At 34.1% G+C, this 12,279-nt stretch overlaps 1 pseudogene; it reads right to left on the reverse strand.

Annotated features, from left to right (window-relative positions):
- Positions 1-3,438: 3,438 nt before the first annotated feature.
- The window catches only part of LOC148946764 (mitogen-activated protein kinase p38b-like), a 28,127-nt pseudogene continuing 19,286 nt past the window's right edge, over positions 3,439-12,279 (reverse strand).

Here is a 12,279-nt window from a genome sequence, read left to right on the forward strand (position 1 = left end):
AAATTAGAATTGAATGTGTTCTTTTGTAAATTTCAGTAGAGAACTTGAAATTTTCTTCACTTCATTGAGAAAATTTTAAATTGAACTAGAACTTTTTATCTTCCGTGAAAATATTCACAAGTATCTTCCGTGAAAATATTCACAAGTATGGTATTACTTTTTCTATCTTCCACCAAAAAATTTAGAATTGAAATTTAAATTTCTGTATGTCTTTGTGAAATAAAGAACTTAAGTGGAAGATTTTTATTTTCTCTGGAGAAATTAGAATTGAATTGTGTTCTTTTTTAAAATTCAGAAGAGAAATTGAACTTTTCTTCACTTCGTTGAGGATATTGTAAATTGAACTAGAAATTTTTATATTCCGGGAAAATATTCACAAGTATGGTATCACTTTTTCTATCTTCCACCGAAAAATTTAGAATTGAACTTTAAATTTCTTTATGTCTTTGTGAAATAAAGAACTTAAGTGGAAGATTTTTATTTTCTCTGGAGAAATTAGAATTGAATTGTGTTCTTTGGTAAAATTCAGAAGGGAACTTGAACTTTTCTTCACTTCGTTGAGAAAATTTTAAATTGAACTAGAACTTTTTATCTTCCGTGAAAATATTCACAAGTATGGTATTACTTTTTCTATATTCCACCGAAAAATTTAGAATTTAAATTTAAATTTATTTATGTCTTTGTGAAATAAATAAATTAAGTGGAAGATTTTTATTTTCTCTGGAGAAATTAGAATTGAATTGTGTTCTTTGGTAAAATTCAGTAGAGAACTTGAACTCTTCTTCACTTCATTGAGAAAATTTTAAATTGGACTAGAACTTTTTATCTTCCGTGAAAACATTCATAAGTATAGTATTACTTTTTCTATCTTCCACTGAAAAATTTTGAATTGAACGTTAAATTTCTGTATGTCATTGTGAAATAAAGAACTGAAGTGGAAGATTTTTGTTTTCTCTGTAGAAATGAGAACTGAATTCTCTTCTTTGGTAAAATTCAGAAGAAATCATGAATTTTTCTATCTTCTATGAAAAATTGAGCCTGCTAGTAGTATCTTTATCTGTAAAAATTCTTTTTCTTACATCTTTGACCTTTTTAATAGATATTCTGAACGTTTGACGTTCTAGCATACCCTAAAAATAATGAACACTTTACAAAATAATGCATAAGATATTTTTAATGAAATAATGACATGTAGAATATTAATATAAAAATACGTTAAATACATTATTATACATTATTAGTACACTTGCGCTTCACTTTCCGTCAATTCATCTTTATATTCATTGATGATATTGTCTGCTAGTGTCCTTTTATTCTGCCTCCGATTTCACTGTCTATTGTCACATTATTTTTACATAGATAGCAGTTTTGACACATTGACAAGATATGATTTATGATGTTGGTGCAGCTGTATGCATGCCTTCTTTTTCCTCTTGCTTTCATTCGAATGCTAACACCGGAAAGATAGCGATAAGATCTATCACCGGCTAACATGCTACCAGAACCATTAGCTAGAAGTTGTCCCTCTTCATCAACTATTATTTTTATGTTGGCATTCTCTTTGAGTACTACTTTCTCTGGTAATGTTACTCTCGCATGTCCACCGTTTGCATGATGGAAATTCTTGGGTACTCCAAAGGAATCTAACTTCTCGCTGTCATGACAATGCATGCATACATTTCCAATAGTGTTACCACTTGCACTCGTTTCATAGTTTAGGTATTTCTCCTTGTCAGCATTCAACACGACGATGATTTTATCATGTGCACATACTTTCGTCGAATAATTCATCTTCACTTTTTACAGATATGAATTGTGTGTTTATCCTTCCACTGCGTAAAAAATACTGATTTAATGCACGTATTAAACTAGGTAGTGTCGATAACTTGCCATAGAGTACCAATGGGAAAGCCGCGTCGTGCCTATGAACAAGCACAGAGTACGATTGGTAGAGCCGTAAGCATATTTCATGTCATTTTAAGATACGTAAAAAAGTTAAAAAAATATCATGTTAAAAAAATTCAAAATTATTTAAAAAATGGTGGGAAGGGGTACCGAGAGTCCTTTGGGAGCCCGGGGGACCTTTGGGGCTGGGGGCTTCCTTCGGGGTTGGGGTGGGGGATCGAAGCCCTTTGGGGTCGGGGTAGGGTGATTGGGGCCCTTTGGTGTATGGGTAGAAGACCCTAAGACACTTTTCAAATAGAGATTTCTTACTATGACGGCCACACCCAAAACACCTTCTTAAACCTCTTATAAAATAATCTTTTAAAATGTCTCTTACTGTTTCACCGAAATAATTCACTAAAATGATTAAAACATTTTCACCCAAATAATCCTTAAACGTAATCTCAGCGTGTTCCTTTTGTTTTCGGCATCTCTGTGCTTTCACATTTCAAATTTCTAGTAAACCCTTTCCTACGTTAATCTCTTTATCTCATAAATGTTCCTAGCTACACTATTAAGGTTTCGTTAGAATATCAATTTATCTCTCCGACTTAAAGCTCAGTGAAGCCGTATTTAAAAATAGAATTTCTATCTCTTTAGACTCCCACATAATTCCAGGATAACAAGTGATGTCATTTCTAATTTCTGACACTAAAGATCAATGAAGCCCTATTTAAAAATAGAATATTAATTTTTCTCTCTGACCTAAAGAACGTTTATCGCTCAGACCTAAGATTAAAGAAGCCATAATGTTTCTTAATTCCCCTTTCGTGAATCAATAATTCCCCTCCGATTATGTAAATCAATTTCTCAGGTTAGGTTAGCCTAAAGATCAAAGAAACCATAATGTTTCTTAATTCCCCCTTCGTGAATCAATACATTCCCCTAGCGATTAAGTAAATCATTTTCTCAGGTTAGGTTATCCTAAAGATCAAAGAAGCCATGTTTGTTCCTTAATCCCCCTTTCGTAAATCTATACATTCTCCCCCACCGAGCATGTAAATAAATTTCCCAGGTTAGTTTAGCCAAAAAACAATAAAGCCATGTTTGTTTCTTAATTTCCCTTTCGTGAACCAATAATTCCCCCACCGATTATGTAAATCACCCCATTGTCATTACACCTGGACAAACAACCGCAAATAAATCGACCTTGAAACATCCATTAATGTAAGAAAGTTCCTGTTCTTCCATTCTCACTAATAAAAACCATAAAACAGACATAAATTGCTGTTGACATCCATGAAAAACATCAAATAAATTGACCTTTGGAAATTTAGGTCATTGACCCCATTAACCACGTGTTTTCCCTAATGACTCTATGCCCATATTTGGTGCCCTGTCACGAGCTCATAAGGCATCTCTACTAGCATTTCAATAAACACAACACGAAATAATGTAGTATTTTTATTTGGTTCTAGGCGTTATCCCCCACCCCTCGTGGAAAACATCCCCCAAAAAATACATCATCACTTAAAGGAAATTATTCCAAACAATTTACTCACCACTGAAAATTCCTTCACACTCCCTTCCCCTGCAGAAAACTCCTCCGGCAAAAATGTCTGTATGTTTCCCAACAACAAATACTATCTGTAAGCAATGACCAAATTACAGAAATTAAAGCACTAGAACTTCTACAATGTGGTTCTCAGATTGTTTTAAAGCTTGGGAGGGAGAGAGATACCTCAAAGGTAGCATTTTAACGCAAAACAATCCTAAATATCATTGAACCATCAGATAAACACATAATTAGTTCTAAGGGAGAGACAAGGGGAGGAGGGAGGTAGAAACTGATGTATGATAGCCAGGGCACGAACCAAGATTTTTGCTTGAGGGGGGAGGAAAATTTAAAAAACGTATCAAAAATGGGAAACTGATATCTACGCCCTTATGATTTTTGGGAATATTTCTGGTCGACGCTATTACTATGAAAGTAAAGAGTAATATTAAACCCCAAAATGAGCAGAATTTATTCCTTATAAGAGAAGAACTGCCCCTTCCTTATTCACACTTCCACCTCATGGTCGCAAAAATTTCAGAGGGAGTTCATTACATCAGAAATTGAGAGTACAAGTCAGATTTTTATAAGTCGAAAGTGATTGGAAACCAGCCCGCCGCGAGGGGGGGGGGGTATTTTCCGAGGGAAGATTTTCCACGAGGGGTATTTTCCACAGGGGGTATTTTACGCAGGGAAATATTTCCAGGAGGGTATTTTCCGGGGGGGGGAAGGGGGTAAGCACCGGCCACCTTTTTATTTATAACTCTCTGAATGGGAAATTTTATAAATAAGTGGCATTTGACTAGTTTTTTTTTGTGCTGTGAGTAAATCTTAGTTCTGTGGAGCTTCAAGCGAGGAAGCGAAGAATGCCTTTGGTCCTCTGCCCACTCTAAAACATCGAGTAATCTTTTTTAATTATGTACATTCCGAAAATTCACCATTCATTATGAATGCGTCCCTCTTCTAAATTACGTCTACTTACGCGTGGGGGAAGTTTTATGTGAGGATCTACCACCAGCACGTACTGTGGGCGGCTGCTTAAAAAAAAAGAAAAAGAAAAAAAAGGGGGAAAATTGAATGGGATGGCTTAAATATATGTGTGAAAATTATCTTATCAATAATTTTATTATTATTTTTCTTCAGACGGGCAGAGACTAATGCAAAGACATAATGGCTTAAGTATCAGTTCCTGCCTCGTGATTATGTTTTACAAAAATTACTCTTTATCTTCCAGAGGAATAATTACAGGACTGCGCAAATTGTGGAAAATGTATTAATTCTTTGACAACTAGGATTCACATATTACTCGAAAAGATCAAACGTCGCCTTCCTAAGAACAAGATTACCACTTCAACAATTTATTATTTACTGAATTGAGGCGAAATAATTTACTAAATCGAGTTTCATTTTGTTAGATCTTGCCAATAACAGGCCGTTAAAAAGCATGCAGGTTTTCTTAATATTCATAGATTCATTTTCCCTTCACCAGTGAACAAACCTGAAACATAACATCCAGCTCATTAATTTGCGCAGAGCCCAAAACATTTACTGACTGGTGTCATGTCTAACTTTAATGACTTTTTTTTTCAAGATTCAAGTGGATACCGAGATATCCCAATAGCTCAACGATCGTTCCTCAACGGCTATGCAGCTTCTCATATTCGCTGTTTCTCCCCTTTCATTTTCTCAACTTGTATTCAGATCTATCAAAGCAACGTGTCTGAATCTCTGTGGAAGGAGAAGTGAAGCACTCCCACTGCTTTGGCAAATTACCTTCGTTGGTCAAAAAGTTCTACATATGTGAGAGTTGGTTCGCACAGTCGTATTCTAATATGGATCTGATCTGCAAGCCTAAAGAGACAGAAAAGATACACTTCCCAATCGACCGGAACCCAATGCCGTCTGTCCTATCCTGACAAAATTGCCAATCTTTTATCAGGGCAAAAAAAGTTGCCTTTCAACTTATACGATCAAGGCATTGAAGAATAGCAAGTGAGCCTGATGTCATTACGCGTCTTTTTTTATAATTTCAAGTCTGCTGTGGAGTCGATGGTACGGAACGCAGTTTCAGTTGTGGTGAATCTCTAAAAGGGAAAATAGCATCGAAGTAAATCTTAAACAGGCGACAAGATTTTCACAAAACTTTCTAGGTTTAGCCAGTTTTACTGAAGCATAGATGCCAACCGCGCCTATCTTTTTTCTGCGCTTTTTGTCTTTATCGTATAGTCATTTACTAAAAGAGGGCAGCTACTCTTATCTGCGTGGTTGGTTGCAACTACGGTCGTCCCTATACTTTTTCTTCCCTGCTTTATTCCCCTACGCTAGTGACATTCAGAATATATTAGATTATTCGGCTCTGTCTCAAGTTCTGTGGACGAGATTGTTTCTTTATCATCGCGGCTTGGCAGGTAACATCTTGTTTCAGGTCTGTCAGCGGTCAAAGAAAATAATCTAAAGCCGGTGATGGCTCTGTCTACATTGAGCCAGCTGAGAGCAATAATACTTTCTCGGGGCATAAGTCAATAATAAATAATATATATCAATTATAATAATCATTATATAATTATTATATCAAATCATTATTATATCAAATATAATAAGTCTATAATAAATATCATTCAACCAAATTGATGTATGATCCCCAGGACCCTAACCAGGATTTTGCTTGAGGGGGGAGGTTTCGGGGGGGGGGGGGGGTTACAAAAAAAAATTTTAAAAACGCGTCAAAAATGTGAAAAGGAGATCGACGCCCGTATTATTTTTGGGAATATTTCTGGTCTACGCTGTTACTATGACAGTGAAGAGTAATATTAAACCCCAAAATAAGCAGAATTTATTCCTTATAAGAGGAGAACTGCCCCTCCTTATCCACACCTCCACCTCATGGTTGGAAAATTTTTGGAGGGTGCTCATTATATCAGAAATTGAGCGTTCAAGTCATATTTTTATAAGTCGAAAGTTATTGGAAACCACCCAGCCACGAGGGGGGGGGGGTATATTCCGAGGGAGAATTTTCCAAGAGGGGTATTTTCCACAGGGGGTATTTTCCGCAAGGAAATATTTCCATGATGGTATTTTCGGGGGGGAGGGGGTAAGCGCCGGCCACCTTTTCATTTATAACTCTCTGAATGGGAAGTTTTATAAATAAGTGGCATTTGACTAGTTTCTTGTGCTGTGAGTACAAGCTGGATGGAACAATTTTTTTTATTTATTTTTTTTCTTTTTTTTTCTTTTTTTGGGCCAACTACTTTTTTCAAGTCAACTAATAGTACAATCAATTAATTATTCAATCAATCAATCCTCACTTTCTTTTTTTAAAACTGTAAATTTGTGGTCGGAACTCAGCCACAAATTGAATCTAAATAGTTAGATCTAATCTTCACATTCTCTGTCAAGTTTTGGGAATTTGGCGGAAATTCAGCTGCGGGGGTTCCCTGGAAACATCGAAATTTTAGAATAAAAAAATTTTGGGAGCCTATCTTTCAGAGCTTCTTTTTAGATTCAACAGGAAGTAGAACTATCAATTCTGTCGTCGAGTGATAAATACGACTTTCGAATTGCCACTCAGTGCGCTCTCCAATCTTATAGTAATTCTTGTCTGTCCAAATACTTTTTGGGGGTCTGGAGTGGTTTAATCTTTAGTATACTTTGCAGTAATTTCTAATATGTGATTGCATCGCAAAATAAATATTTGTATTAAAATTATAGTTTCATATTAGGAAGTAGATTTTGGTTGAGAATATCATTTTAAATACCAGAAAATACAAACACGAAAACAAATAAAAATATAATCATTCACTAAAAACTTGAACCAATAAATCATTAAAGCAGAAAGAGACAACATTCTTTGGTGATTTGAAAGTCTAAAAAATTTGTTTGAAGTTTCTAGGGCTAAATGAAAAACGAAGGGGAATGTGTAAACAGGGAGGCTTTGAATAGATTGGGATGAAGCAGGAGCGTGCGTAGCTGTGTTGGCCTCAGGTGGCTTGGTGTGCAGTGAGTTGTTAGTAGCAGTAGTATAGAAGGAATTGACAAAGAAAAATGTTCCTTTGGCAAAAATGTGTCAATTTGGGGTCCAAAATGCGAATGCAATGAACACACGTCCACAAGGTCACTTGGACAGGAAAAAATGCCAAGGTAGAGTCCAGCAATATTAAATTGTATAGAGGCCAAAATTAGCTGCTTCTCGTTAGTTGGCTTTGGGGCTGTTGACGTCTTTATTGACTTTTGGGATACTTTCTGACACCAAAAAAAAATGTTTGGCAATCGATAAAACTGGGTCTGAATCATCTATCGATATACTATGGCATCGGAAAAGACCAAACTAAATCCCACTACTACCTACTGATAAATCTCCTATCTTAGTTCTGTAGAGAGTTTCTGTAGAGAGATTCTGTAGAGAGTATCTTAGTTCTGTAGAGAGAACATATTTTTCTATATAATCACAAATTCACCCAAAATACTGATTCATAAGTTTAATTAAGTTGTAATGATCAATAGATACTTCGAAAAGGATGAGACGAAGGAGCAGTATTTGCCCGCCTCAATGCGACTTAAAATCATTTAAAATTCCATTAAGCTCATTTATTAGAGGAAGAAGCTTTTGTGCTAAACCCAAAAAACAACACCTTTAAAAACAACATTGATGGCAGAGCAGGCAACATACATGTATATAAGTAAGGTATTATCAACTCACACTTCCACTGGTTATCTTCTCTAATATATCAATGCTAGGACGACCCAACAAATCCAACATTCTATTCAACTGATCTATATCTAGGGTAAAGCAGGGTGAAAGAATACAACTGAATAACCATGCAATAATCATCAGCTAAAAGCTTATGTATTGCTAAACATTTTGCAATACCAAAAGACTTGTTCACAATAAAAAGGAAAAGAAAAGGGTGCCATGAACTAAAATAATATTTTATTTGCATCAAAAATAGAATAAAAAAACGTAGAAAATAGAAAAAAGGAAATAAAAGTAAATGAAAAGGGAAAGGTGAACCTGAGACTGAAAGAGAGGGAGAGAGAGAGAGAGAGAGAGAGAAAGAAAGAAAGAAAGAAAGAGAGAGGAAGAGAGAGAGAGAGAGAGAGAGAGAGAGGCTGGTAAAGCACAGCTAAGTGCTCTTCCTGGCGAATCTTTGCAATTTAAAAGGCAAAGGGAAATAATATTTGTGCATATATATATATATAGTTTCATATATATATATATATAGGTATATATATATATATATATATAGTTATATATATATAGTTTCTAAAATATTTAGAAGCTATATATATATAGCTTCTAAAAACGCAGATAGCAAATCTATATATCTTTTTTCAATACACACTAAGCCGGTAGAAAGATAGACTGAGAGAGAAGAAAAACTTTTATTTACTTTTACTGTCCATGAATAAGTTTCTTTTTATGTTCCATTTAAAATTTAACAATACTAAAAATCTACAAAAATTAGGGGGAAAGAACTACCCATAAAATAGCTACAAAATGCACAGTTTCTGACGTATGCACAGTTGCTAAGTAAGGGGCCTGTACCGTTAGGGCACATTAGCACTACACATTAGTGATAAAAAATATATATTTTTCCGAAATGGGTTAAGAGCAATAAAAACATCAACAAAACGGCAGATATACGAATTGATATTCTCAATCCGCTTTTACATATGGCATATATCCATAAATGTTAGTGCAAATATCAATATATGCTTTTATTATTAATACTAGTACTAATATTCCCTCTTGGTTTCAGATTCACTCGGACTTCGTTTTTTAAATCGTTGCGGTTTTACTTAATTTTATTTCATTCTTCTGTTCCTGAATTTGTAAATTTTTAGACTTCTACTTACTTTTTTTTTAGCGGAAAACGAAAGAATATCAGTCCAAATATTTGTCATTTCTTTTTCTTTGTTTTTATTAGTTCACGGATACATGAAAAACCCTTGATTTTTTTGGCATGATTAACTAATTCCATTTACTATCTTAAAAACTATTTATTTAAGATAAAAATTATCAAAAACACATTATTTAGAAGTAGACCAAAGCTAAAGGCAGATTACATCAAGTTCGTCAATTCGGTCAGGATTATTCCAGCAAAATGTTACTCTCAACAACTCGCAAAAGCAAAATTTTTCACAGTTAAATCGTCAATGCATAAAATCACTAAGAATCATTGTATAATATTTCACTTAAATTTTCAGTGATTCCTTTCTAATTTTTTACATAAACGTATAGTACTTTATTTGCAATATCTGCAAGAAAACAAGAATCTTTAATATCCTAGGGTTCGTTAATAAAATCAATAAATTCAACTAAAAAAATGGATACTTAAAATTTTATTAGTTAGAACACCAAAATAAATTTTGAAAGTTTAAAGACTTGATATATTTTAGAGGAGCTCCCAAAGTTTGGGAGCTTCGGAGTTGGAAAGTTTGGGAGTTGGAAGTTATTGAAATAGTGTTACACTTAACTCAATACTAGCATTTTTGAAAGATAAACAAGATTTATTAGTTATAACACACTATTAGTTATAGTGTGTTATGGGCAAGCTCCAAATTCTTAGGAATTTCAGTCAGGAGATAGAAAATCTTCCCCATTTTGTCCTGGATTGAGTGACAGTTGTACTGCCGCTGGGTTGAATGTCCCAGCGACAGCCATAATTTATGAAACAACCATTAAGCTTCAGACCAGCTTTGTCCGTCAAGATCAGGCTCCTACGAAGACGAACTACCCTCTGTTTACGAGCACCATCTTAATGGGTGGTTAACCGAATCGTTTCTTGACGACTTAGTACCATTCAGATCTGATTTTGGTGATGACGTTTTGAATAGCTTTTCTGATAAAATTTGCGCAAAACTTTAAATTACTACTTCAGGATAGTTTTACCACATGCCTGGTATCAGATTGTGCAGCCATGAGAGCGGAAATATGCCCCAAGCACCTATTTTCGAGAGAAGTGCATCGAATGCGCAATAAAAAAAAATATATCGAAAAATGCCCTTATTTTAAGAATTAAATACGCAAAACACCGCTGAAAGTGCCAAAATGGTACCATTTCTGCAACCTGGTAACACTGCTTCACGACTTAAACATTATGCAACGAGATTTTCAGTTTTGTGTTTTTTTTTTATTTTATTTAAATGATAACCTATTTGAAAATATTAACATCATAGTGAAACGTTAAAAAAAATGATTAAATTTTTGCGACATGCTGAGTCGCGAAACAGACATCTCATGCCAAATAGTTCACATAAAAAGTTATACCGGATCAGAGACAACAAAGGACTGAAATATAATAAATTTGCAATGTTGGAATTAGCGCTACAGATTCAGAGTTTGCAAATCCTGGCAAATTTGTCATTCACAATATCAGAATATTTTTATTATTAATTATTATTCAGTTCATAACCTCGGTACAATCGAAACAATAGGGTTATATAAATAAGTCCATTTACCAAGTCGGTGAACCCTGAAATTATTAAAGAATATAACTTGATAACACCGTGCTTCATTTACTTGCTAAGCGAAAATAAATTTATGAGGAACTTATGAATTTTCCGAAATTTTGTCATATTTTCAACGGAAAACACCAAAAAAAGGTTGACTTTAAGGATATTCATGAGAGAATATAAATTTGCTTTAATCTTTGGTATATCCTTTATAGATAGTATTGATCAGCGGAAACTACAATTTATTACTATCAAACTGAACCTCTTATCCTTGAGAAGATTCAAAATGTGTATTTTAAGCATAGAGTCTCGCAGTATTCTTGATCGATACGAGCTACTCAGAAGCCAAATCGATTAACGCGGTTTCTTAGATTTTTAAGACATAAATGTTAGCCATTGAATTGAATCTTAACAAAATAAAACCACCTCTTTGTGACCTAGGGGACCCAAATGTTCAAGTTTGTACAACATTTCTTATAAATTTCAATGTTTAAATTTCAAGTGATCTTATTTCAAACTTTCAGTTTCAATCCAGACTTAGATCTCAATTTAAAATGTATACAATTTAATATATATTTTTCGTACTCAATTTATAAATTTATAAATTTCAATTTCAAATTCATGTATGAAATATAGTTCATATATATATATATATATATATATATATATATATATATATATATATATATATATATATATATATATATATATATATATATATATATATATATAGGCATACATAAATTTTTTCATGTTTTTTTCCTGCCCATATTATGTTTTTTTATTCATGAATGGTTCCTGAGCACGTTTTTGTCCCAATATATGTTTCACTCACTCATTCTTCCAATTCTCAGCTCTTCTAATTATTCGCCTATTTTTGTTTTTTATTTAGTGTATTTAACAGCATATCCTTGCATGTATTTATGCTTTTTTGGGGACATTTTCATTGGAAAAGGCATTCTTTTGGTATTTTTAATGGAAAAAATAACAAATTTGCCTCTTCTCCTAGATTTTTAACTATGCTTAATGTGTTTAGCAGCGAACCCTCGCAAGCACAGCACTTGGTACGCGGTTGATCGTCCTTCTATTATGATTGTATAAGCACACAGTAGTACGCTGCACTGATCATCTGACAGTCCATCACATCATCACACATAAAACAATATACGAAACTTCTTATCGGTCCCAAAAATAGTGGCAAGCGCCATGCCAGCTGGAATCCAAGTCTTGGCTTTCATATTTTCACTCGTGTTAACACAATTCAGCAATTTATCATGAATGCCATATGAAAGCGCAGCACATACAGCCTTTTCACTGTTTGATATCCTAGCTTTGCCTTTACATTCGCTGAATTTCGACAAGTTTCAGGGTCCCGCTAGTCAGAAACC

The sequence above is a fragment of the Artemia sp. Qi Xiang Cuo genome, chromosome 11, assembly GCF_049724085.1.
Source record: "Artemia sp. Qi Xiang Cuo chromosome 11, ASM4972408v1, whole genome shotgun sequence".
Taxonomy (NCBI): domain Eukaryota; kingdom Metazoa; phylum Arthropoda; class Branchiopoda; order Anostraca; family Artemiidae; genus Artemia; species Artemia sp. Qi Xiang Cuo.